The 26,925-nt window shown below is 39.8% G+C and overlaps 3 long non-coding RNA genes across 32 annotated transcripts in view; 1 reads left to right on the top strand and 2 right to left on the bottom strand.

Moving 5' to 3' along the window:
- LOC147348294 (uncharacterized) overlaps window positions 1–6,941 on the bottom strand; it is a 64,214-nt gene extending 57,273 nt beyond the window's left edge. Inside the window, exon 1 of the long non-coding RNA XR_015151417.1 lies at window positions 6,699–6,941. This is a non-coding gene — a long non-coding RNA (uncharacterized LOC147348294). The remainder of the gene's footprint in view (window positions 1–6,698) is intronic.
- The window catches only part of LOC147348293 (uncharacterized), a 360,187-nt gene that overhangs the window by 216,076 nt on the left and 117,186 nt on the right, over window positions 1–26,925 (top strand). Inside the window, exon 4 of one of the 24 annotated variants that reach the window (XR_015151376.1) lies at window positions 15,226–16,865. The exons of the other annotated variants lie outside the window; for them this stretch is intronic. This is a non-coding gene — a long non-coding RNA (uncharacterized LOC147348293). Of the gene's footprint in view, window positions 1–15,225; window positions 16,866–26,925 lie in introns of those variants that run through there. 24 annotated transcript variants of the gene reach the window in all.
- LOC147348292 (uncharacterized) overlaps window positions 10,910–26,925 on the bottom strand; it is a 160,306-nt gene continuing 144,290 nt past the window's right edge. Inside the window, exons 3-6 of one of the 7 annotated variants that reach the window (XR_015151409.1) lie at window positions 25,909–25,981; window positions 24,613–24,707; window positions 21,728–21,815; window positions 18,865–19,372 (exon numbers count right to left, since the gene is read on the bottom strand). This is a non-coding gene — a long non-coding RNA (uncharacterized LOC147348292). Of the gene's footprint in view, window positions 10,985–18,864; window positions 19,379–21,727; window positions 21,816–24,612; window positions 24,708–25,908; window positions 25,982–26,925 lie in introns of those variants that run through there. The other 6 variants (XR_015151410.1, XR_015151411.1, XR_015151412.1 and 3 more) reach the window with 6 other exon arrangements.

The raw sequence follows: 26,925 nt of genomic DNA, 5'->3' as shown, positions 1-26,925 counted from the left end.
AGATAATCAAGTATGCATTTGTTATATATTTATTAAGGAGTAACTTTTCAAAAATATATATTCAGAAACCAAATTTGATTTACTCCTATTTATGTTTTCCAGGATCATCTCTGTTCTATTATATGAATCTCTACATTTTGTTTCAGAGTCAATATTCCCCAGAAAATAGAATTTAGATAAATGTGAAGGTAATTTTCGTTCTATACCTGTTTACTTCTCTGACAAATTTTCCAGGAGAAAAAGAGGAAAAGGGGAAATCTCATCAAATATTATATCACTTATATTAATTTTATAGGAATAACTTATTATGCAATTTAGATCTCAACTTAATTCTTTACTTCCCATTAGGTTCATGCTCTAATATATCTTTTGGACAATTTCTTTTTTAATGTGAAATTACGAAGAGACAAGACACATGTGGTTTTTCATAAGAGGAACAGAAAATCCATATGAATCCAGGACACTCATCAACTATATCCTCACCTGCTAAGGATTAGGTGAAGCTTGTGTATACAAATTAAATCAAGAAAATGTAAACTCTGTACTCTCAACTTCTTGAACTTTGCATTCTGCCTGGTCTTTCATTTTGTACCAACCAGGCAAAGGCACAGAGGTAGCAAGATGGAATTTCCTTCTATGATCTCTTTGATTCACTCAAACCAGAATCTATTAGCTCTTCTCTCCTGAGTGGAAGAAGATGACTTTTGAAAAGATGGGGTTCATGAGTACAGAAGATTTATATTTCTGATTAGACCCTGACAGTCATTCCACTTGTTCCAGAAACTGAAAGGAAAGGTTTATGGGGAAAAAGCGGGGAGGGTGAGAAGGAGGGGATGAATAGCTATATCACTTATGTTTAGCCACAGAATATATTATACAGCACAGTTGATTTTACCTCTCTCCTGCCCTTGACAGACATTGCTAATCAATCAGGTCACATTTCCCACTGGCATGGATATAGCCTCAGAGTCTTTCTTGGCATAGCTCTCTGAGCAGCTGTTACAAATCTATCTGGTTTAGCTTAGGAGATTGATTTACTGAGTGCATTATTTATTCATTTATTCAACATTCATTGAACATCTAAACTGGGCCAGGGATGTCAAAGGCATTCAGGAGCAAGACGTGAAACTTACATTGTAATGAGATGAAAACTTTTTATTGCCTTTTTCAGCTCTACACATTTGCTAGGCATACAGTAGGTGCTCAATAAATTTCCTTTGTCACATTGCTAGGAGTTGGCTTGTGAAGAGCATTCTGGCATCAGCTGACCCCGCTAAGAAGTGGAGTGTGGCTATGGTTCTCTTTCAAATAATGAGAACATTTGTTCCACCTCAACTCACTTCCTGCTTAAGGTCTATCAAAAGCAAACTCACCCTCAAGATTAGTTCTCCACTGGATATGTTTGGAGCGACAGGAGTAGATATCCAAGAGAAGAATCATACTTGGAAATGCAACTCATCCCTTAAATCTGACCACTGAATGTCTTTTAGATCTGCTGATTAGTCTTGCTAGAACACAATATCAGACTCCATCCTCAAAGGAAATAATTAAGCTGCACCCCATGAGAACAAATGGTTGACACTGTGCTCTAGCAAGCATCTTGTGTGCAGCTGTGAACAGCTGTGTTAGTGCCAGTTAAGCTGTGATAGCATCACAGGGGGCGGGGGGTGGGGCGGGGAGAGATAAAGGGCAATTCATTCACAAAGCACTATTCAAAGGGTCTCACAGGTGTGTTCTAACGATCGGTTTTCTCCTATCTCCTTTCTGTCTAAAATTTATCCTGAATTTAGATGACTGAGTAATGTAATTCTGCCAGAATTATATAGGTCTGCTCTCTCCAGGGATGGTGTTTTCAGAACACATGCTGTGAAATTCATAAACAAATATGAAATAGGGAGAAGCATTCCCCACTTAACTAAAAAGAATTCGCTTCTGACTTTCTGGAGTGATTCTTTGACCACTGATTCATTCCCTTATGAATAAGCCTCAGTCTACCCCCCACACCCCCGCCCTGCTCTGATAGAGGAAAGCACAGAATGTGCCAAAGAGACTGGTTCTTTTACAGAACAGTTTTATTTATCACCCTTATTTGCAATTTTACTCCCCTAAGAGGAGCTGTCAGCTGCTCATCCATTGACTACAAACGGCCAGCTCTTTTGGTGAACAGGATGGGGTCAGATGCTAACTGCTGATGAAGGGGACAGAATGAGGAGAGAAAAGGGCATCTTGCAAAAAGGAGAATGAAATGGCATTTAGATGTTTGTTTTAAACAGACTTCAACTGAAGGGGAAATTGTGTATATGAGATGCTTTCTTAAGAAATGGAGTTAGGAAATAAAGGAGTCAAATTAAAATTAGACAGAAATCCTAGGCCAGTGTTTCCAAATGCTGGCCCAGTTCATAGGACACCTCTTTGGAATCAACTGCCTAGTAACCAATTGCCTAGTAAACTTACAGCTGTGGGTCTCTAGTTGCAGAATCACTGGGAAGTATGTCTGGGATTTTCTGACTGACTCCCCCAGATAAGCCTAGAGCATACCATTAGATTTGAGAATCACTGTTAGACCCTAGGCTAAATAAACAAACACAAAGATTAAGAAAGCTAATGAAATAGTGAAGAGGGAAAAACAGCATATATAACCAGAAAAAAGAGATGGTAGGGCTGACCTATCTGAAGACAAACCAATATAGCATTTTGTAATAAATACACAGTTATTAACTGAAGGCTTACAATGTATCCAGCACTACTCCAAATGCTTTCTGTTTCTCACTTTTTAAAAATCTTTGAATTGTAAGGAAGTTATAAGCAAGCAAGGATCCAGGAAGCAGACTGCACACATGAGACACAGCATTTTTAAGGCACTCAGAGATCGCACAGCAGGTAGGTGGCTGAGCCAGGCTTCCAACGCAGAAAGCCTGGCTCCAGAACATGTTTTTGTTGTTCAGTTGCTAAGTCCTCTCTGACTCTTTGTGACACCTTGAACTTTAGTCTGTCAGGCTCCTCTGTCCATGGGATTTCCCAGGCAAGAGTAATGGAGTAGGTTGCCATTTCCTCCTCCAGGGGAATCCTCCTCACCCAGGAACTGAATCCAAGTCTCCTGCATTGGCAGGCTTGTGCTAAACCTCAACCAGATACTGTTTTGCCTATGCAAATCCAGGCTCTGAGGAAACAATGTTTAATAAGGTAGTATCTTCTCTTAAGGAGTTCACAGAAATTCATGATGTCTTGTAGCAAGTGCAGTGAGTAAAGTGCAGAGAGAAAATTAGAGATCCTTGCAGGACTTGCAACTCATTTTTATCCCTGAGATTTTTCAGGGTTTGTATGATTAAGCAGAATATAATTTTCTGAGTATAAAATTGCCATTAGAATGGACACTATGAACCAATATTTGACCACTTTTGATCTACAACAAGGGAAATTCCAAAAGATAGCACTGAAGAGAGGAGCAGAAATAGAAGAGCTCATTACTTCAATTGTGTTTTAATAATAGATATTTAATAGGTCATCTCTCCGTGAGAAAGAGTTGAGGTTCACCATTCACATAATGACCTGGTCATTTGTCATGTATTTAGAGACCCCTGGTTTAAAATTAAGCACTAGCTCCTTAACCATATTTAAATATTACAAACAGCAATATGAAGAAAGAGTATTGTTTCTTTCTATTCTGAAGATGAGAAAACTGAAGCCAAGAAGGTTTAGATTAACATGCAAATAAGGTATAGTCAGATTTCAGACCAAGGTTTGCAAAATTCCAAAATTTGTGGTCCCCTGCCACTCTGTAGCTGCAGGTCACAGGTGAAGATGTTCACTTTCACGCGTTAAAACTCATATTTATAACTGGCACCCCCCCACCTAATATTAGATGTGCTTACTGCCTCCAGATGACATGAGACATGGTAGATATCATCATTAATGCTCTGAGTATTTAAGCCATATTAATTCATTCAATCAGCTTACAAACGAAGCATCTTTTATACTTTTGTTATACAAAATATTTTATGAAAATGAGTCAATCTGCTAAAGTCTCTGAAAAAAAGTTTTTACCTGTTTCTTTGATCATCAGAGAAAATTTCTGACTGCTATTTTTAAAATGAAGGAAGTTCTTAATCCATCAAAGTAATCCAATACCACCAGATTCAAGACCAGAACAGATATTAAAAATGCCTCAAAGAAGAACTCACCAATTTAGAGTTACTGAAGGGACAGGCAATTCTGAATTAATAAAATATCTTAATTAAAGTACAAGTTAAAAGAAAGTATATCTTATTACCTTTTGATATCTGATGGATGAATGAATCATACTGGAGTGTGGAAAATATAAAATTATAAAATATGAACTGGGCAAAGCCAGAACCATGGGGAGATCTCATTGGACCTATTTTGAGGAACAGATGAGGGCTATTTGAATATAGTTTTACATATATTTATGGACTTCCCTGGTGGCTCAGACAGTCAAGAGTCTGCCTGCAGTGCAGGAGACCCCGGTTCAATCCCTGGGTCAGGAAGATCATCTGGAAAAGGAAAAGGCAACCCACTCCAGTATCCTTGCCTGGACAATCCCATGGACTAGAAGCCTGGGGGGCTATGGACTCTCAAAGAGTCGGACAGGACTGAGCGATTTCACTTTCACTTTACATATATTTGTAGGTCAAGGTGCTACTATACTTTGAGGGAAAAAGTAGTTTGTGGAAACTGGTAAAGATTTCCTTTACCCTTACAATCTTTTTATACTGTATCCTATATAGAGACTGGAGAAGGCAATGGCCCACTCCAGTACTCTTGCCTGGAAAATCCCATGGATGGAGGAGCCTGGCAGTCTGCAGTCCATGGGATCACTGAGGGTCAGACATGACTGAGCGACTGCACTTTCACTTGGAGTAGGAAATGGCAACCCACTCCAGTGTTCTTGCCTGGAGAATCCCAGGGACGGCAGAGCCTGGTGGGCTGCCGTCTATGGGGTCGCACAGAGTCGGACACAACTGAAGTGACTTAGCAGCAGCAGCAGCTATATATAGATGTGTGTGTGAATGCTCAGTCAGTAAGTCATGTCTGACTCTGCGACCCCATGTACTAGAGCCCACCTGGGCTCCTCTGTCCTTGGGATTTCCCAAGCAAAAATACTGGAGTGGTTGCCATTTCCTTCTCCAGGGGATCTTCCTGACCCAGGGACTGAACCTCCATCTCCTGCACTGCAGGCAGATTCTTTACTACTAAGTCACGTGGGAAGCCCATATGTATATATGCATATACACTGTACTACATATAGAGACATGAAAAAAAATTTACTGATATCGACTTTCTTAAGCTATTATTTCAACACAGACAGGTAATGAAGAGTTGAAGACAATGATAATAAACTCATATGATTGGAAATTCACAATCCTCCATCTGAGGATGCGAGGCAAGAGGGAGAGAATATTGATAAGTCTACAAAAAGAATCTAGAGACTGCTTTCAATTATAGCAAGAAGTAGTGGTTGAACAGGAGAAGGCAATGGCACCCCACTCCAGTACTGCTGCCTGGAAAATCCCATGGATGGAGGAGCCTGGTAGGCTGCAGTCCATGGGGTCGCTAAGAGTCAGACACGACTGAGCAACTTCACTTTCACTTTCCACTTTCATGCATTGGAGAAGGAAATGGCAACCCACTCCAGTGTTCTTGCCTGGAGAATCCCAGGGACGGAAAAGCCTGGTGGACTGCAGTCCATGGGGTCGCAGAGAGTCGGACTCGACTGAAGGGACTTAGCAGCAGCAGAAGTGGTTGAACTATACACATACATACTAAGGCAAAGCAACATATATATATATATATATATATATATATATATAATCCGTGCCATATATATGAAATCTCACAAAGATAATAAGCTCCTAGATTTCATCTACATAAACACAAAATTTGAATTGTTCAGGATGGAATTCATAAAGTCTTTTTATAGTCTCAAGCTTAAAACAAAAACTAAAAAAGGACAACTGAGTATGGTTACTTTTTCTATTTGAAACAGTCACACTTTGTTCCATCACATTTATGACTCTTCTCATACCAATGTCATGGAAAACAAAATTTTTATTTGATGTGTTAGCATTCATTTTTGGTTTGGTCATTTAGACCTACCTCCAACATCTTTCTAGAAGAAAAAGTCATCGTCTGCTACAAAACAGGAAGACTAACCAACAAACAATAATGAATAATCTTGAAGGAAGAAAGAAAGAAACACAGGGAAAAATATGAATGTATTATGTATCTATTGCTCATAACACATTATTCCAAATCTTAAGGGGGTTAAACAACAAACCTGTATTATCGCACATTCTTGTGGGTCAGGAATCTGGAAGCAGTTTATCTGAGTTATTCTGGTCCAGGGTCTCTCATAAGGCTGCAGTCAAGGCATCAGCCTGGGGACACTACCTCCCAGATAGGACTAGGGAGACAAGACCTATCCCTAGGACAGGAAGGAAGTGGGAGGTAGTGGAGAGACCGAAAACAAAGCCAACAACTCTAACAGTGGACTGTTAAAAATGTTATGTGGACATGGTCTCTCTCGAAATGGCTTACTGTACAAATTTAATGCCTTTTCTACGTTATCTAAACGCTTTTCACACACTGCGGCTGTAACGTCTCCAGTTTGTGGTGCAACAGAAAATCTAGCATGAATTTCTCCTTCTTCACGATTTTACCAAGAGAAGAGTCGTTCTTACCAGAGATCTTTAAGAACCGCAGCACACATTTTTCCTTTGCTTATTAAGTCAAGGACTTTCCTTATGAACGGTCCTTCTGCTCGGTGTCCTTGGAGCCGATAGAATGGGACTGAGTTAGCTTCCGAAGCAAATGAGAGCGTCCTCCTCTGACAGAAGAACGGAGAGACACCAGGTCACGTTCCAGAGCACGTGCTCTTCGAGGCAGAAGGCTGTGGTGGGGGCTGCTTTTTATACTCCAAAGCCAGGAGGGGGCGGGGTTCTCTCCGCACGTCCCTGCGTGCGTGCGGCTAACGGATTCTGAGTGCCGAGTGCAGCTTCTCGGCCCGCTGCCTCCATCTTGGATTGACATGTCATGCGCAGTTCTTCCCGTGCCGCCCACCAGCCGTTCTGCTATAGGAGCTTGGCGTCTGATGAGCCTGGTGCGAGACCTCTGTTTACAGGCTTCGCCTTGGCTGATATCCGCGATGCTAGACATCAAGATGGTTTTCACCCTTCTCTGATGAGAATGACTTCTTGCAACCAAACAGTTTGTGCAAAAAGTATGGCTCATGCTGAATATCTGCTTATTGTTAATTCCTTATGATGCTTCATTTACAAATTAAATTTTCTTACAGGTGTGTTTGTATAGGAAAAAATATTATATATATAGAGGACTATCCATGGTTTTAGGCATCCATTGGGGGTCTTGGCACTTATTTCCCACAGATAAGGGGACTACTGTATACCCAGAGGTGGGATTTCTTGATGCTGTGGCGGTTCTATCTTAAAAGTTATATTTATTTATGGCTCCGCTGGCTCTTCGTTGCTTTGTGAGGATTTTCTCTACTTGCCGCAAGGAAGGGACTACTTTTTGTTGTGCTTCAAGGACTTCTCATTGCAGTGGCTTCTGTTGCCATGGAGCTCGGGCTCTAGGGTGCGTGGGCTCAGCAGCTGCAGCTTCTGGGTTCCACAGCACAGGCTCAATAGTTGTGGTACACGGACTTAGTTGCCCCGAAGTATGAGGGATCCTCCCAGACCAGGAATCTAACTGGTGTCTCCTGCATTGGCAGGTGAAATTCTCACCACTGAGCCACCAGGGAACCCCTATTTTTAAGTTTTTGAGGAATCCTCATACTGTTTTCTGTGGTGACTGCACCAGTCTATTCCTACCAGTGATACAAAAAGGTTCTCTTTCTTCCACAGTCTTGTCAACCCTTGTTATCTTCTGTCATTTTGATAACAGCCATTCTAAAAGGTATCTCATTGTGGTTTTGATTTGCATTTCCTTGAAGATTAGTGATATTGAAAATCTGATACTGTACATACTGGCCATTTGTGAGTCTTCTTTGGAAAAATGTTAATTCAGATCCTATTGTCATTTTTCAGTTCAGTTCAGTTCAGTAGCTCAGTCGTGTCCGACTCTTTGCGACCCCATGAACTGCAGCATGCCAGGCCTCCCTGTCCGTCACCAACTCCCGGAGTCCACCCAAACCCATGTCCATTGAGTCAATAATGCCATCCAACCATCTCATCCTCTGTCGTCCCCTTCTCCTCCTGCCCTCAACCTTTCCCAGCATCAGGCTCTTTTCCAGTGAATCAGCTCTTTGCATCAGGTGGCCAAAGTATCGGAGTTTCAGCTTCAACATCAGTCCTTCCAATGAACACTCAGGACTGATCTCCTTTTGGAAGGACTGGTTGGATCTCCTTGCAGCCCAAGGGACTCTCAAGAGTCTTCTACAACACCACAGTTCAAAAGCATCAATTCTTCAGCGCTCAGCTTTCTTTATAGTCCAACTCACATCCATACATGACCACTGGAAAAACCATAGCCTTGACTAGACAGACCTTTGTTGGCAAAGTAATGTCTCTGTCTTTAATATGCTGTCTAGGTTGGTCATAACTTTCCTTCCAAGGAGTAAGCGTCTTTTAATTTCATGGCTGCAATCACCATCTGCAGTGATTTTGGACCCCAGAAAAATAAAGTCAGCCACTGTTTCCACTGTTTCCCCATCTATCTACCATGAAGTGATGGGTTGCTATGAGTTGTATGAGTTCTTTGTCTATTTTGGATATTTACCCCTTATCTGATATATGCTTTGGAAATATTTTCTCTTGTTCCATAGGTTGTCTCTGCAATTTATTGATGGTCCTTTGCAAAACTTTAATTTTCTTATCATTATTTGTGTCCATTATACTGGAGTTAAAGTGCTAAGCCTGGATGAATCCTACCTGCTATCTTCTCTTTAGGTTTATTAATACTTTAAGAAATTTACAACTCTGGGGAAAATTTTTCAACTAGATCAGAATATTGTATTTTTAAGCTATGGTGCTTAAATTCCACTGGGTTATCAATGACTCTTTCAGTTCAGTCGCTCAGTCGTGTCCGACTCTTTGCGGCCCCATGAATCACAGCACTCCAGGCCTCCCTGTCCATCACCAACTCCCGGAGTTTACCCAAACTCATGTGCATCGAGTTGGTGATGCCATCCAGCCATCTCATCCTCTGTCCTCCTGCTCCCAATCCCTCCCAGCATCAGGGTCTTTTCCAATGAGTCAACTCTTTGCATGAGGTGGCCAAAGTATTGGAGTTTCAGCTTCAACATCAGTCCTTCCAATGAACACCCAGGACTGATCTTTAGGATGGACTGGTTGGACCTCCTTGCAGTCTAAAGGACTCTCAAGAGTCTTCTCCAACACCACAGTTCAAAAGCATCAATTCTTCGGTGCTCAGCCTTCTTCACAGTCCAACTCTCACATCCATACATATTGTCCTTATAGGCTGACTTTATCATTTGTTGTCTAGTAGCTGAGTCATGTCCAACTCTTTGTGACTGCAGGCTCCTCTTTTGACAAAATTTGCCAAGGAAGAATACTGGAGTGGGTTGCCATTTCCTTCTCCAGGGAATCTTCCCAACTCAGGTATTGAAACTGCATCTCCTGCATTGGCAGGTGGATTCTTTACCACTGAGCCACCATGGAAGCCTGACTTTCTCATTACTGAGACTTGTTATAGCACTATCATTTCTTTATATTCTATTTTTTTAAATATATATTCATATTCAAAAAAACTAAATTAGCCTTATAGAAGAGTAATCAGATAAGCTTCACCACAAATGTAAAACCCATCCTTTCTCATGTCCATGTTCTCCCTCTTCTTTCCTAATTCAGTGAAGGTAGTACTCTTTTTTCTATCAATGTCCAACTCTAGAAAATCTGTTTGACACTCTACATATCACCTTCTCAAACAATGTGTTATCTGCTCCTCATCCTGCCTTGTCCATCACTCCTCACAGTAGGTGATATGTACCTACCCTTTACCCACTAACACAGATACTCCTCTCATTTGAAATCGCAATACTTCACTTTCTTTCTTCAAGGCATAAATAATATCTGTAATAATTACATGTATTTGTTGGAACTTCTGTAATGCTGACAGTGTTCTAGTTCTTGACCTAAGAGTTTACACAGTTTTTATCTTATTGAGCTCTATACTTATTATGTTTTGAGTAGTTCTTTTTCTCATGTTTCTATTAGACTTCAGAAAATCCTATTTTAATTTGATATATGGTTTTCTATCATACTTAAATTCTAATTGCATTTGTTATGAAGAACTCATGTCTGTATTGCACAATTGCCCAATGTGAACATTTCATTATTAGTTAAGTTTTGGAGTAAAAATTCAGCAAAAAAATTTTCTTTGCCAAAGAAGAAGAAAAGAAAATGAATCCAAGATGGAAGCCAGTCTTTTTATAATCTAGTTTTGGAAGTAACACTGCCTCACTTCTGCCAGATTCTTTGTATTAGAAGTGAGTCAGCAAGTCTGACCCACACTCAAGGAAAAGGGATTACTCAAAGGCACAGACACCAAGAGAACCATCTCAGAATCTGCCTACCACAGGGCATTTCTTCTGTGCTGACATCTCCATTCTATAGACTATCTCTTCAGTTCAGTTCAGTTCAGTTCAGTCGTTCAGTCGTGTCCAACTCTTTGCGGCCCCATGAATCACAGCATGCCAGGCCTCCCTGTCCATCACCAACTCCCGGAGTTCACTCAGACTCATGTCCATCGACTCAGTGATGCCATCCAGCCACCTCATTCTCTGTCATCCCCTTCTCCTCCTGCACCAATCCCTCCCAGCATCAGAGTCTTTTCCAATGAGTCAACTCTTCAAATGAGGTAGCCAAAGTACTGGAGTTTCAGCTTTAGCATCATTCCCTCCAAAGAAATCCCAGGGCTGATCTCCTTCAGAATGGACTGGGACTATCTCTTAGAGGTTGTCATTTCTGCAAAGCATGTCCTGGGGACACTAGGAGGAGAAATAAAACAAGAAAAGTATATAAACCATGTTTTGGCTCTTGGTTTCTTCCCCTGTTGAATCTTTTCCCTAACCCACTTACAAGAAAAGATTCTGTTCACATAATTTGTTCACCCAGAGATTGGCTGAAGTATTGGATGAAGACTGGGTGAAGCAAAAATATTGGTCATTCCCATTGTATGACTTGTGAATAGACAGGGAGACACCCCACCACCCCATTCTTAAAAGAAGAAGAAGAAGCTACTTGATCCTTGGGGCATAAATGTATATTCTCAAGGGAGGCAATATCACTCCCAAGTCAGGAAAAACTGCCCTGAGGGGGCAAGAAGTTGTTAGTCTTTTGATATGTAAAGCACATATGCACACAGAGTATGTAAATAGATACACTGTATATTTGTGGTATTGAAGTTTTATGGGGGAATGATTAGGGAGAAAATGCCTTCAAAATCTTCTTTAGGAGAGTGATAATGAGAAAAGTTTGAGAAAAACCTGATGCAGTACAGGCTAGTAAAAAGACTTCTAAGACAAGGAAGGCTTCAGTGAGGGAGGGTCTGGGATGCAGATTTAGCTGGGGGTGGAGAAAAGGAGATGAAATTTGGAATGTGGCAGACTGTGAATGAATTTTCCCATGTACATATTAGGCTTTGGTTTTACTCCTTGATCTGATTTTTAACTAATTGCTACCTTCCAGGGATTCCTCACAGTTTTTGATCCACTGAGAGTTCTTTTCGGGTTTTGGAGCAAGACTTTGTACAAATTCATTTTAAACATGTTTTCTAACATTTCTGGGAGACTTGCGTTTGGTGGGAGAGGTAGTGACAAGTGTTCAGTTTACCATCTAGACACGGAAACTCTTCATTATAGAGGGAGAAAAGATTGGCTCCACTTTCCCTTTTTTTCCCTCCTTCCCCCCATTCCATCTATTGGATGGAGGTAAAGTCTGTGAGTTGAAGTAAGGCAGGAAATGAGCTAGAAAATAGGCAGGAGGGTGTGGAATTGAACAGTGAGTGCAGTTCAAGAAAACTGCTCTGATAAGTCACCATATAAGGATCTGGTGCTGATGATGCTCCTAATGTATCCAAATTTCCGTTTTCTCATTTGTAAAATGAAGGGTTTGTATAAAATAATACTTATGGTTGACTCCAGCTTCAACATGATATGTTCCCATGAGATACCATCTCCATTTTCACACTAATTTCCGAAAGCACAGCCGTTTGAGTTGTGCATCTCTGGGTTACAGTTATGATTCTCCTGCTGCAATTTGAATACTCAGGGAGATCAGTCAAGGCTAAGCTGTTAACCTGTAATTGTCACCTTCACGTGAACTCTCTATCACTGCAGTGAAAGCCAAAAAAGAGCCCAATTCTGTGGAGTCTTAATGGATTCAATATAGGAGCCAGGTTTCAAGTCCTGTGGGCCCTCCAGGACTTAAAAGATACTCACAACCTATTTAGACAAATCACAATCTTACTGATTACAATGAGCCACATGAAATGCCCATTTTGTAGGTCAAAAATGGGTGAATATTGGCAAATGTATATGGTTCAACTTGGAGTTAAACCAGCAGATCACTCCCTTTTAATGAAAAGCAAGCTTTTTCTATTAACCAAACTTTTTAATCTATGTTATGATACATTAAATAGTTGTCACTGATTTTTATCCCCATCTTCCTTTGTTTTGCCATTTTTCCTATGTCTTTTTGTCATCAGTTAAATCTAGTTATCACCTAAATTTGAAGGTGAAAACAAAAGGATAAGTGTCTACGTATACTGAGCTGGCTTGAAAAGCAAAAAAGATAGTTATTTTTCTGGTTCTAAGGAGAAGTTGTCCCCTAATAGATGAGGCCAACCAGCTTGCATTTTTAAAAGATGCTGCTTCATCTGAGCCATGTATCTGCTGTAGAGTTTGCAACAATTCCTAGTGGAACTGGCCCAAGAAAACAAGAGAAAAGGCCCAGAGGCAGGAATAGAAAGATGGATGTTACCCAGCCTCATTCCATGTTAGCCTGGTCTAGTCTGGGATTCTGAGAGAACAATCTAGATCCAATTTCTACACTAAAAAAAATAAATAAATAAAAGAACTAGATAGGTAGGCTGAGGCCAAGGGTTAAAAGGAGAGAGAGGTGGAGAAAGAGAAGAATTAAGTGCATCAGAAGGGGATGGGAAGAATGAAAAACACTGGGAATGCCAGAAGAATTTGGAGGATAAGAGGAGCTGGAAGAAGAATTGAGGAGTAAAGGGAGGAGAAACACTGAAGAGAATTGGGGAAGAAGGGCACTCTTGGTTTCCAACCCATCATACCTAGATTGGTCACTTAAGAGAAGGCTGTTTTAACATAAATATAATCTTGGGGGAAAAAAGGGCTGCGGAAGTGACTTGTTTGTTTGTTTTTAGTATGACCTTTGTTTTTAGTATTACATTTGTTTTAGTATGACCTTTGTTTTTAGTATGGGTGGGATGCGGGGAGTGAGAGGGAGGTCTAAGGAGGGAGGGGATATATGCATACATATAGCTGATTCACTTTGATATACAGCAGAAATCAACACAACACTGTAAAGCAACTATACCCCAATTAACAACAACAACAAAAACTGACTTTTTTTTTTAATCATGACTTTCTTCCATACCTCTTTTCAAAAGAACTGAATGGGTCTACGTGAGCAACTTCCTATAACTGTTTTGAAGGAGAAGATGTACACTGTTCAAACAAGCTGCTTCTGTTTTGCTCCCAGTGTCAGACTGTGGTCTAGTAAAACTGAATCAGAGATGAACAGTTACGCTGTACACCTGAAACTAACACAATCATCTATACTCCAAGAAAAAATCTTGTAAAAAAGCTTTAAAAGAGGTGGTGAGGGCTCTTTAGACTCCAGCTCTCATCCTTCACAACCTCCAATCCCTTTTGGTTTCTGTGTGTTTCTGGGAATTCTAACCTTTCTGGTAATCAGCATGGACTTGCCATATTCTGGAAACAGTTAGAAACATGATTTGATGCGTGGATTAAGCTGTGTTGATAGCCAGTGTGGTCTGTCAGTTATTTCACAAAACAGTCACCGGGAGAAAAGGATCCCCTGAGTAGCTATGTCTTTCTTCCTGATATACTCAAAACTGTCTCGTTTCTGAGCAAAAGCACAGCAAAAAAAAAAAAAAAAAAAGAGGACTCACATGTTATTTTGCAAGCCATTTCCTTATTTACATGTCACCATGCTCAGCAATTCTCAGGACAACACAATCAATTATTCTGACGGAGCAAATAAACTAATAACACAATTAAAGAAATAATCCCTTTGGGTATTCCTTCTCAAGGTCTTTCTTCCAAGACAACTTTCTTTTCTCCAGAAGCAAAGTCTAAGGCCCAAGATAAGGATGTTATTTGTACACATCCTGGTTCATTGGCAATATGTATTTTCCGTCTGCCAAAAATGTGAAAAGGAAGCATACTGAATTTAGCTTCCCCACAACTGAATTCAACTGGACACTGAACTTCTAGTAGGGCTTGTAAAAGTTCCACTTTTGTTGGCATCTGCAACTAGAGCGAAGAGACAGCTGTAGAAAACATCTCGCCAAAACGTGATTTGGGAAAGGTCATTTTATTACATGATTTATTTATATTGTTTCTCCATGGTACAAAGCGTTCTGATGTGGACTCAGAGCTGAGAGGAGGAGAAATAGTGAAAGCAATCCTTAAGCCCATGGACCAAAGAGATGTTTGGTGTTAATTCTTTAGCTAAAACAGCCTTCAAGGCACTGCAGCTTTTCTGCATCATTCAAATGAAAAAGAAAGTTCTATCATGATAAAATCAGTCTTCTCCCCTATCCTCAGAGGCAGCATCATTAAGAAATAGGATTAGAAGCAGATCATGCTTTCATAGTCAAGAACAATTAAGATATTCTTTCTCTTTCAGAAGAGAAAATTCAGTTTAATCAAATTTCCTATGGTTTATCTTCTTTACACATTGTGTTGTCATTTTAAAGGACTTAAATATTCTCTCCTGGATTTCTTTTCCTGAAGAGGCATGTGTTAGTTACATTCTAAACAGACCTACAGTATTTAATATGGAAAATTGGATATCTTTCTGAAAGAAAGCAGATGGGCAGTTTTATCTTCCCTTGACTCTGTCATTGTCATTGTGTCCCAAACAGGACACAGTGGGATTTTTAATACTAAGTTTATAATGGTAACAAGTAGGTTTAGTAGATATATACTTCTTTGACCAGGTATGTTATATGCAGAGTACATCATGAGAAACGCTGGGCTGGAAGAAACACAAGCTGGAATCAAGATTGCCGGGAGAAATATCAGTAACTTCAGATATGCAGATGACACCAACCTTATGGCAGAAAGTGAAGAGGAAATTCAAAAGCCTCTTGATGAAAATGAAAGTGGAGAGTGAAGAAGTTGGCTTAAAAATCAACAGTTTAGAAACATTCAGAAAATGAAGATCATGGCTTCAGGTCCCATCACTTCTTGGGAAATAGATGGGGAAACAGTGGAAACAGTGTCAGACTTTATTTTTCTGGGCTCCAAAATCACTGCAGATGGTAATTGCAGCCATGAAATTAAAAGACTCTTACTCCTTGGAAGAAAAGTTATGACCAACCTAGATAGCATATTCAAAAGCAGAGACATTACTTTGCCAACAAAGGTCCATCTAGTCAAGGCTATGGTTTTTCCAGTGGTCATGTATGGATATGAGAGTTGGACTATGAAGAAGGCTGAGCGCCGAAGAATTGATGCTTTTGAACTGTGGTGTTGGAGAAGACTCTTGAGAGTCCCTTGGACAGCAAGGAGATCCAACCAGTCCATTCTGAAGGAGATCAGCCCTGGGTGTTCTTTGGAGGGAATGATGATGAAGCTGAAACTCCAGTACTTTGGCCACCTCATGCGAAGAGTTGCCTCATTAGAAAAGACTCTGATGCTGGGAGGGATTGGGGGCAGGAGGAGAAGGGGATGACAGAGGATGAGATGGCTGGATGGCATCACTGACTTGATGGACGTGAGTCTGAGTGAACTCTGGGAGTTGGTGATGGTCAGGGAGGCATGGCATGCTGCGATTCATGGGGTCGCAAAGAGTCGGACACGATTGAGCAACTGAACTGAACTGAACTGAATGTGAAATCCAAGCTAAAGTTTCCTGGGTTTTATCTTTGTTGTTGTTGTTGTTTGTTTAATTATTACTGTTCTTTTTTTATTGCCAGTATGTCTCAGACATTGGGGTCAGGGGTTTGAAAATGAGAACCAAATAGAATTTTGACTCTCACCTTCACAATGCAGCTAGGGTTGTAACTTGGTTAAGTTTATTGTTTCACTGACTGAAAAGTAGTTTAAAGAAAAGAAGCAAAAAGAGCCAGACAGACCGAAAGGTGAAGCATATGACTTGGCTTCCCCTCCACCCAATCAGTCCCAGGCACCTCCTTGTTTTGTTTGTACAAATATTCATAGAGGTAGCAACTTTCAATATCCTCTAGCCAGTGGTAAGTTTTCTGATAGTGTAGACTTTATCATCCTATCTTCAAAAGTGGCTCATGCAGGAATGCGTGACATGAGGATCTTATTCTCTGATAATGTCTGTGTATATGTTTGACTGATTTGCTTCTTCGATGATTTCTGATGTCTCTGTGGAATTCCATTTCAGCAAACTTTAAAAACTAAACATCATGAATATGTAGCAAAGCTGCCTGGAAGTTCAGCTCCAGGTGACTTAATCATTTTCTCTATATTTTTACTTAAACCATTGTTTGGACTGGGAAAGGATTTTAGTGGAAGGGAAAAATGTAAAATATAACAATACCATGTAGAACAATTCCTTGAAATGTTGAATTTTAATGCTTCTCAAAAAAATAAATAAATAAAAGTCACCTTAGTAAGGCCACTTTTAGAGGGCAAGGTTATTTCTTAATAGTATCTCTCTGCTTGGAGGCACATTGCATTAGAGTTCTCTAAGAACACAAGACCAATACAGAATTGATCTATTTTAAATCCATTTTGCTCTTTTTTGCTCTGTTTCAGAAGAGTGTCCCAAATCATAAAAAGTCCCTTTCAAAAGCAGGAAAACTATCCCAGTAGTTGGGATAGAAATAAAAATGTAGAAGAGGCAAAGTTGCTCAGAAAAATTACCCAAAATTTGAAAAAAGGCAAAAAGATTACCGTGAGCCCCTTCAAAGTCATACTAATTTTTCTCCAAAGCTTACCTAATGTGATAAAAAATGAGCACTATAAAAGAGAATCTCAAAGACTAGCAAGAGAATTATTTAGATAATTGAATGTTTGCATACTTTGTGAAATAAGCAAGAAAGTTGAAACTGGGACCAGAATTTGGGGCAGGGATTGGCTATTTCATTAACCAAACCACCTTTAAGTTGATTTCTTTGTGGTAATTCAATCACTAGGTCACACTGAATCAAATCCAAAGCCAGGAGGTCTTAAACCAATTTCTTCCCTATGGAGGATAGTGAGAATTTCCACCTATAATCTAAGCAGGACATATTGATTTACTGGAATCCAATTCACCAAAGAAGTTACAAACTAATGAACATATTAAAATAATAACAGACTGCATGTGCTTAACATTTCTTAAGTTTCAGTACCCAACCTTGAAAGAGAAATATTATGACCCTTATTTTTCCAGTAAGAACATAAATCATTGGAGAGGTCAAACAACTATTTAGTTTGCAACATTCAGAGCAGGGAATAGATGTTGAGACTTTTGTGAGCTCTGAGCAAGTTTGTGCAATTAAGCATGCCTTTTGAGGCATCTGAGTCATGGTTTGAGTCACGGTTTCAATACTTACTAGTTGAGTAACCTCGACTAAGTCAGTGACTTCTCTGAACTTTACTTTCTTCGTCTTTACTAGAGAGAAAACTACCACTAACTCAATGCACTCAAAGCAGCATTCAAAGCACTTAGCACAATGCCTGGCTTATAGTAAACACTCAGTAAACCTTACCTGGATCAAAAAAGAAAAAAAGAGAGAGATGATAGTGCAAGTTGATTTCAAAAGATTTGCCCAGTGTGTTCAAGGGGATATTTTCAAATAATTGGAGCATTCAACTCAGTGTCCAATATTGAAAAAGGTAAATGATGGTAAGACCTCCAGTGGAAAATGACGAGTTACAGGCACAGTACAGTGTATGATATTAAAGTCAATATGATCCATTAGGTTTACTGGGACTAATAAGGCAGGAAAATGAACATACTCTTCAGAAAGCTTTTGAACAACAGCAGTGAGACAATAAACCCATTTCTAGTTAGCCATCAGTTAGCTCAAGAAATCAATGGGTATTCTGGTTTACATAAGTTATATATGTTTCTATATGCCTTTTTAAGTTCAAGGGGCTTACAGAATTAAAAGGGTAAAATTTCAAGACTGTTTGAGAGCAATCAGGTTTCCCTTCCTACCTTTTTTTCCTGGATTCTCTAGTAATTTACAGCAAAGTTACTTGACCTTCCAGTAAAGGCTTCAGTTATTGGGGGGAATAAAAAATATAGGAAAATTAAAGAACTTAGAGTGACAGAGGTTTCCAGAGCTGGCAAAATGATTCCAATCTCTGAATCTTTGTGCCTTGAATCCCCTCAGATTACTGCAAATCCAGGGCAGTGCACCAAGGTAGTGGCAGGCAATCTTCAGAACAGAGCAACCCAGACATCACTACTTATTAGGTCCTGATGCTGAGAATGCATGAAGGGGGCATTGAAGGTATTAACTCCATCTATGGATTGTTAAAGTCTTTAGGAGTTAGCAGTGAGAGCTATCAATATAAGAGAAGTGAAAATGGCTTGAGAGAGCCAGCAACACACAGCAGTTAATTTTTTTCTAAGATACAATTACCTTATCTCTCCCCTTCTAAGTAAGGTAAACCAGAGACCAGCAGAGGCTTCTCTCTCTCTTTTTAATCTCAGTCATTGTATAAATGGCTGTTCCAAAATAAATCAACAAAAGATCACTCTTGAATCACCTTATCATAAAGTAGCATACTTCTTTTTTAAAGGTCACATGAGCCTATTTCCTGTACAAGAGATTGCTCTGGGAATTTCATTGATAATCAATTAAATCCTAGCAACCTATTTACCCAAGAACCCTCTTACCAGAAGCCTTTCTCAACCACGACTAATATTACAGTTCAACATTTGAGAACAGTTCGTTTTGGGCTGTTTGTGATGGAAAAGCAGGATGAGAATCATTTTCAAGGGCTTTTCTCGTGACATTTATTCCTCAGCTTGGCAGTAGAACACGTCAGCGCTCTTAGACTGCAGCCGCGTGGACGTCCCTCCTGACGGCTGTGCCCGGGGACTGCGTGCTCAGTCCTCAGAGGGGTCATCAGTCTCATCTGAGAGCTGGACTGGAGCCATCAGTGGGCAAGAAACAGAGTGTTCCCTTCCTGATTCTCACAGAAAAGAAAGAAAAATAAAGATTAATGGGGGAAATGTAGGAGAGGCAAGGGTATTGAGAAAAATGCCCCCAAACTTAGAAATAAGCCAAAAATTTACCATGGGCTTTTTAAAAGCCATGCTCACTGTTCTACTGAGCCTACCTAAGGGTCATTTGTTGCTCTAGGGCTGCACTGATCAATTATAATAGCCACTAGCCATAGATTCTTTCAAGTCAAACCTGAATTAAAATTAAATGAAATTCAAAGTTAGTTCTTTGGTCACTCTAACCACATTTCAAATGTTCGATGGAGACATGAGGCTGCTACTGCTGCTAAGTCGCTTCAGTCATGTCCGACTCTGTGCGACCCCAGAGATGACAGCCTACCAGGCTCCCCCGTCCCTGGGATTCTCCAGGCAAGAACACTGGAGTGGGGTTGCCAAACATGAGGCTAGAGGGTACCATATTAGACAGCTCAGATAAAGAATATTTCCATCATGGCAGAAAGTTCTGTTGGACAGTTGTTCTAAGGGAAGGTAATATTGCCTTAAAAGTTACTGTTAATTAGAATTGAGACTCTGTAAAGTTAGATGTCCATTGATACAAGACAGATAAATTTTAAAACAGCTTTTTTTCCTAGAGATGCAAATAACTTTCATCCAGAATAACAGACAACTTTACAAGTTATGGTTTTATTACTCTGAAGAAAATTAATGCTTATTTCTAAATTTGCAATATGTTCCAGCATTTTTTGATTGACTAAATATATATCATTTTTCTTATATTCTCCCTTAGATCAACTCTGTCATCCTGCTATGTATCTTGTTACTAACTTAGAGAAATCATTGACATTTATACACTCTACATTTGAAAGTATTATATTTCTAACTTTTAAATTGTACTCTGACAAGGGGATTGAACAGATGTACTCAGTAAGAGTTTGATTTAAATAAGGTCTAACTTAAATATTGGGCAGATTGTTCTCTTGGCAAAATTTATGTAAATGCATCTCAACTTTTCCAACAAGGCAGCAGGATAGCATAGCGATTAGGCTTAGGACTCGGGGGTCGCAAAGAGTCAGACATGACTGAGCGGCTGATCTGATCTGATCTGATGGTACAGTGGATAAGGATCCGCCCGCCCTCACAGGGGACATGGGTTTGATCTCTGGTCATGGGAAGACTCCACATGCCCCAGAGCAACTAAATCTGTGTGCCACAACTACTGAAGCCCGTGTGCCCAGAGCCTGTGCTCCGCAACAAGAGAAGCCACCACAGTGAGATGCCTGTATACCACAGTGAAGAGAAGCCCCCGCTCTCTGCAACCAGGGAAAGCCCACATGCAACAACAAAGATCTAGTGCAACCAAAAATAAAATAAATTTTTTTTTTTTCTTTAAGGGTGACCAGTCAGAATCACTGTGAGTTAAAAAAAAAAAAGAATCTAGGCTTAGAAGATCTTGGTCAAGGTCCACAGAAGTCACTGCCAAGATAATACACAAGAAGGAAGTAGAAAGAAAATAGAAGTGAAAAGGTTGAGGAAGATGGAAACTTTCTCCCTTTTACTTGGTCTAATACTATATGGTTGGATTTTTTAATTAATGAGCTCATAGAACTATATAATTAAAAATAAAATAAGCAGCAGTTGAATACACAGGGACTCAAGTTAATATTTAATATTAAGTCAGCATTCTGCTACATACTAGCTGTGTGATCTAGGGAAAATTACTCAGCTTCTCTGAGCCTCTGTTTCCTCATCTATAAAATGAAAGTTATAACATGTAGATCATAGGGCTGGCATAATGATTAAATTCTGGTACACAGTAAGGACTCCAATAAATGTTAACTGTTCATTGTTGTCAAGCCTGGGATACCTAGGAGCATTTCATACAGTTAATTGTAGAAAATGCATCATTTAAGGCTGGCTCCCATGTGATGTTAAAATTCATGTGAATTCTACATTTTTATCCATGATTCATTTCTTTTTAATTTAAACATAATTTCCTCTCACATTCTTCCAGAAAAGATGTTTCACATTTATCTTGACTTCCTTTTCTTGGTAAGCTCAGCTTTTGATCAAGATTACATCTGTGACAGATAATGGGCTATGGGTTCAATTTTCCCAAACACTACTAGGAAAAGCTCTTACACCTAATTTTAGTTGACTGTGAAGAATTAAGAGTGTCAGATAAAATACACACACTCACAGAAGCACACATATACCACCAACATTAATACCAATACCACCCAAGCAATGCCTGAACATGACCCAACGACTTAGCAGAACTTTCAGTATGCACAATTTTTTCTGGTAAAAAAAAAAGGAGGAAAGAACAAAGATTCAACGTATGACACAGTCACACCAACCTCCTTCTATTCGCTGCCCCAAACCCCATCCTAACTTCTTTCTTTTCCTCTTCCTTCTGAGAGAATGCATACATTTGAAGCAATTTACCTGTTAGAATAGAGAGGACCCCAGAGGGGGTCATAAGCAAATTCAGGCACAAAGAGTCAATCATAAGAGGTCAAAACCTGAAGTTTCCCAGAGTCTTCCTGGGAGCTTTGAAACCCCTGTTCCCAACTCCCAACCCCAGGAAGACGTAACCCAGGTTCCCGCCCATGGTGTGGGATGTCATCTTTGTGCCTCTGGATTCCTCAGAGAGGAGTAAGGAGGGCAGGATAGACAGATACGAAGTCTTTTGATCCCACGACAATTGATGGTAAAGATATTTATAGCAGGTTTTAAGAGAAGTTTTCGTGAAAATCATTTCCTTACCCACATTTACCCAGTGCCCTTAAGGGATCATTAATATTATTTTCATTAATATTCAGAATTAATAAAAGTAATATTTAATATTATTACTTAAAGGATCACTTTCTTTGGACTTAAATAGACTTTGGCTTTAGTGCCTATTAACTGCTTCTGCCTTCTGTAGCCTATTATTTCAAAAATAACTGTCCAGTCTCTACTTCTATAATTCTTCATATATGGTGCTTAGCATAATACGTGGGAACATGGAAAGCATTTAATAAGCGCTGGATCTCACTGTTATTACTACTGATCCAGCACTGAGGTCATTATAAGGAGATCAATTTCTAGTATTTTTTTAGGCTTATTGAGTAAAGGCTATCTGTGTAATTTATCAGTACCCTAGCAATAAAAGGATGTACTATCACCCCCAAAGTTGGTGTGGGCTTGATGAAACAAGAAGTGGTAAGGCACCCAGAAACTAGCAAACCTAAGTAGTCATGACAATTCCTATGGACTGAATGTTATAATCCCCCAAAATTCCTGTGTTGAAACCTGAACCCCCCATGCGATGGTATGAAGAGGTAACTGCATCATGTATGTGGAATCCTCATGAATGACATTAGTGCCTTTCCAAGAAGAGAAAGCTTCCTTAAAAAACTAAAAATAGACTTGCCATATGATCCAGCAACTTCACTCCTAGGCATATATACAGAGAAAATCACAATTTGAAAAGATACGTGCACCCTAATGTTCACTGCAGCACTATTTACAACAGCCAAGACACGGAAGCAACCTAAAGGTCCATCGACAGAGGAATGGATGAAGGAGATATGGTACATGTTTATAGAGGAATATTACTCAGCTGTGAGAAAGCATGAAATAATGTGACTGGCAGCAACATGGATGGACCTAGAGATTGTCAAACTGAGTGAAGTAAGTCAGAGAAAGACAAATAGCATGATACCACTCATATAGGGAATGTAAAAAATGGTACAGATAAACCTATTTACAAAACAGTTATAGGAAACAAAGATAGAGAGTCTATATAGAGAGATACAGAGTCACAGATAGAGGAAACAAACTTATGGTTACCAAGGAGTAAGGGAGAGAAGGGATGAACTGGGAGATTGGGATTGACATATATACACTGCTATATATAAAATAGATAACTGATAAGAACCTATGGTATAGCACAGGGAACTCTAGTCAATACTTGGTAATGACTTACATGGGAAGTGAAGTAAAGTCGCTCACTCGTGTCTGACTCTTTGCCACCCCATGGACTGTAGCCTACCAGGCTCCTCCATCCATGGGATTTTCCAGGCAAAAGTACTGGAGTGGGTTGCCATTTCCTTCTCCAGAGGATCTTCCCTACCCAGGGATCGAACCTGGGTCTCCCACATTGTAGTCAGACGCTTTACTGTCTGAGTCACCAGCGAAGTCGACTTACATGGGAATAGAATCTAAAAAAGAGTGGATATATTTATATGTACAGCCGATTCACTTGGCTGTACAGCAGAAACTAACACAGCATTGTAAATCAACTCTACTCCAATAAAAATTAATTGAAAAAAATAAGAAAAGAGGGATCTTGCTTCTCTTTCTGCTCTTGGCCTTGTGAAGATACAATGAGAAAAGAGCCATCTGCAAACCAGGAAGTGCTCCTTCAGCAGACACCAGTGTGGCCAGTGCCTTGAGGTATATCTTTCCAGCCTCCAGAAAACAAATGTTTGTTGTTTACGCCATCCAGTCTATGGCAATATTTTATGATAGTCCCAAGTTTAGACAATCATCCCGTGAGCTTAAGAGGTAACCTTAGGCATGGCCAGAGGGGAGCTGACAAAACAGTGAAGGAGGAGAGCAGAGATACCCTGACTTCACTCTTTCCTGCCCTCTGATTTTCCTGTCAGTATCATTCTGCAGTTAAACCCAGCCTGAAGCTAGCTGGCCAAGGAGCCCCAGATGAAGCCTACTAGGCTGTGCCGCAGAGATGGGCAAACAATAACCGTGTGGGAATACAGAGAGAATAACTATGTTTTAAGAATCTGGTTCCTCAATATATGGTTCATCTGTCTATTCACTCCTGATCTTTAAACTTCACTCTGTATAGGAGACCTCATCCTGGCCTTCTGTCCCTTGATCTGGCAACCTCATTCCCTTCATTAGGAAATGCTGCCATTGAAGCAACAACCTAAGCAAGTCAGAGGACACACAGAGACAACTTGTGCTACTTAATTTCAAAGCTCCAGCTCTTTGAACAGCATTAAAAGTCTGTTTCTCATAGAAGGCAAATTAGTTAATTTCAAATGTGCTCTGTGAATATCAACAGACCACCCAAATGTTTACTTATTTTAAGCCATCCTCCTAGTAGGTTAAAAGACTCCATTTGCTTTAAGAGAAAGAAGGGGTGGGCATTCATGCATATAAATTATCTAAATGAAGGGCCAGTTCCATATTAAAGCAACATTAATTATTCACTTAGCAAAGGAGAAAAATTTACCTATGATGGAAAACCCCTTGGGTGACATTCTTCTCTACAAAATTGCTTCTAAGCCAAATAACATCTCAAATACTCGTCTTTTTCAAACTCTCTTTCTGGAAATAAGAAAAGGCAATGGAAAGAAAAACAACTCAATACTTTATAGTCACACTATGTCTTCAAGGTTGGGATGTGCAAGTTCTCTTGGACTAGAAGGTCAGATCCAGAATTTTGGAGCTAAAGAATTGTGCATGGAAAAATCCCTGGCCTCAACCTCTCTAATAAAGGCCAAACTTTGGAAAAAGTCAGTGGGGCCTGTTCCAGGCCTGGGATTTCAGGACCTGGCAGAAGAGAACCCCCCAAGGAGGTTGGCTAACACCTGGATGAATTTCCAAGTTCCCTTTTCTCTCTCTGTTTCTGGAAGGAGAACAATCATTGTCCAAACTCAAGGAAGAGAAAAGTCTACTGTTGTTCTGACTGGAACACTTTAGATTTTCAATAGGAGACTGAAGCCATATTCCTGGGACTGAAGAAAGAATTGTATCCAAAGACCACATTTTTATTTGCGAGAAAACAAGCACCTTGTTCACTTAATCAGAGCCAAGTCAGGGATCTGGACCTCTCCTGTATTATTGATCTGAAAAAAACCTGGGCTTTCTTTCTCCCTCAAAATACTATGGAATCATAGTAATGGCCTTAAAGAATTCTTAATAAATGGGAAAGTTTGAAAGGTAGCCTAACTTAGGAAGTATTACATGTGAACATGACTTTCCTGAGGGTACAGGGTTAAAATTTTCAGAGTAGCAGCTTTCTATCTGTACTCACCAAAGGAGACTTGGGAGACCCACTAACCTAAAGTGATCTTCCCTGTTACTTTCTTGAGTGATCTCATGTTCAGCCTTTAGAAGATTTATTTATTTATTTTGGACGTTTCAATTGTCTTGCTTTCAACAAGACCATATTCAAGCAAATGGTATAAGAAAAGATGCTTTGGAACTGTTAGGATCCTTGACAGTTTTGGGAAAAATAGAACGGAGGAGTAAAGTGTTCCAGTGACTTGAAAAGAGGGAGTTGAAAGATGCTAAACATACTTGCACCTACTTCGTAACTTTTCTGAAGGCTCATCAGCACATTACACATTTCTTTTGAAAGAGAAAGGCTTACAGTTCAGAACATCCCTCTTATTGGCTATGTGGGCTTTGGCAATTCTCTTAAACTTGCTAGGCCTCAGTTTCACCATCCAGAAAATGGGATAATGAAACTTATACTTCACGAAAACTTTGTGAGGATGACATGAAATAATTTAAAGTTACCAACATGGTGCTTAGCGTAGAGTAGATGTTCAGTATGATGATGATGATGATGTGATTATGACAATTCCATCTGCTTTCTGCAAACAGATAAATAAGGAAGGACATTTAAACATGTACAGAATAAAGAAAAATAAGGAAGGAGCAGATGGTCGGAACATTTTAATGGCAGCTGGATCACTGTTTCTCTCTTGCACTACTCCTGTCCCTTGCTGGGAAAAGGGAGGCTTTATAAAGAAACTGCCGTTGCTTTCTGCAGAGCTCATCCACTCAGAGGAGAGAGAAACAGAGGGGAAACCATAAATAGATGCAGCTGTCTGATTCTTCAGGTCCGTCCCTGGGAGAATATTTACTTAGCTCCAAGGAAACAGTTTTATTTGGCAGATTATGGTTTTACAATTTCTTGCATCTGAATGCTAACATTTCCTCTCCCCAACTAACATCTTTTTAAACGTGAATAACATAGGCTTGTAGATAAAATTTTCTGGGGCTACTGGTCTGCCTGAAACATAACTAGCCCGATGTAAGCCCAGTCTCACACGACATGACCTCATGTAGTGATAACAGTCCGGGAAGGAACTGGGAATGGAACAAAACAAAACGTAGTCAATTTGGGATCAAACTGAGGCACGCAGGATTTAGTCTGATGTTAATCCTAATTTGCCCAGCAATGGGATTTGCAATGAAAGGAAAATTATATACATAGTGGTTAGGTCCTCATGAAGAAGGCTTGAAAGCCACTCTACTCTTTTTATGTGCTAAAAACCATTTCCAGGACATACTTTTTTTGTATATTGATCAGATGGCTTGAGTTTTCTGGGAGTACTTCTAGCATCTTAAAAAAGGAGAAAAGGAGATCACTTTACTCCTCTCACACCCAAATCATTAGTATTAATATAGCATCTCCTTAACCCTTAAAAGTGTCACAATTTCAGTGATAATATGTGTGACCACCATGTTTTTAGAAGAGTCATCATCAGAGAGTGTGCTTGAGAAACCATATGACTCCCCTATATTTGTTTAG

The sequence above is a fragment of the Bos grunniens genome, chromosome 22, assembly GCF_055505025.1.
Source record: "Bos grunniens cultivar Pamir isolate PY7600 chromosome 22, Bosgru_T2T1.0, whole genome shotgun sequence".
NCBI lineage: Eukaryota > Metazoa > Chordata > Mammalia > Artiodactyla > Bovidae > Bos > Bos grunniens.
The sequence above is the reverse complement of the archived record's forward strand: the minus strand, read 5'-3'. Positions and strand labels throughout refer to the sequence as shown.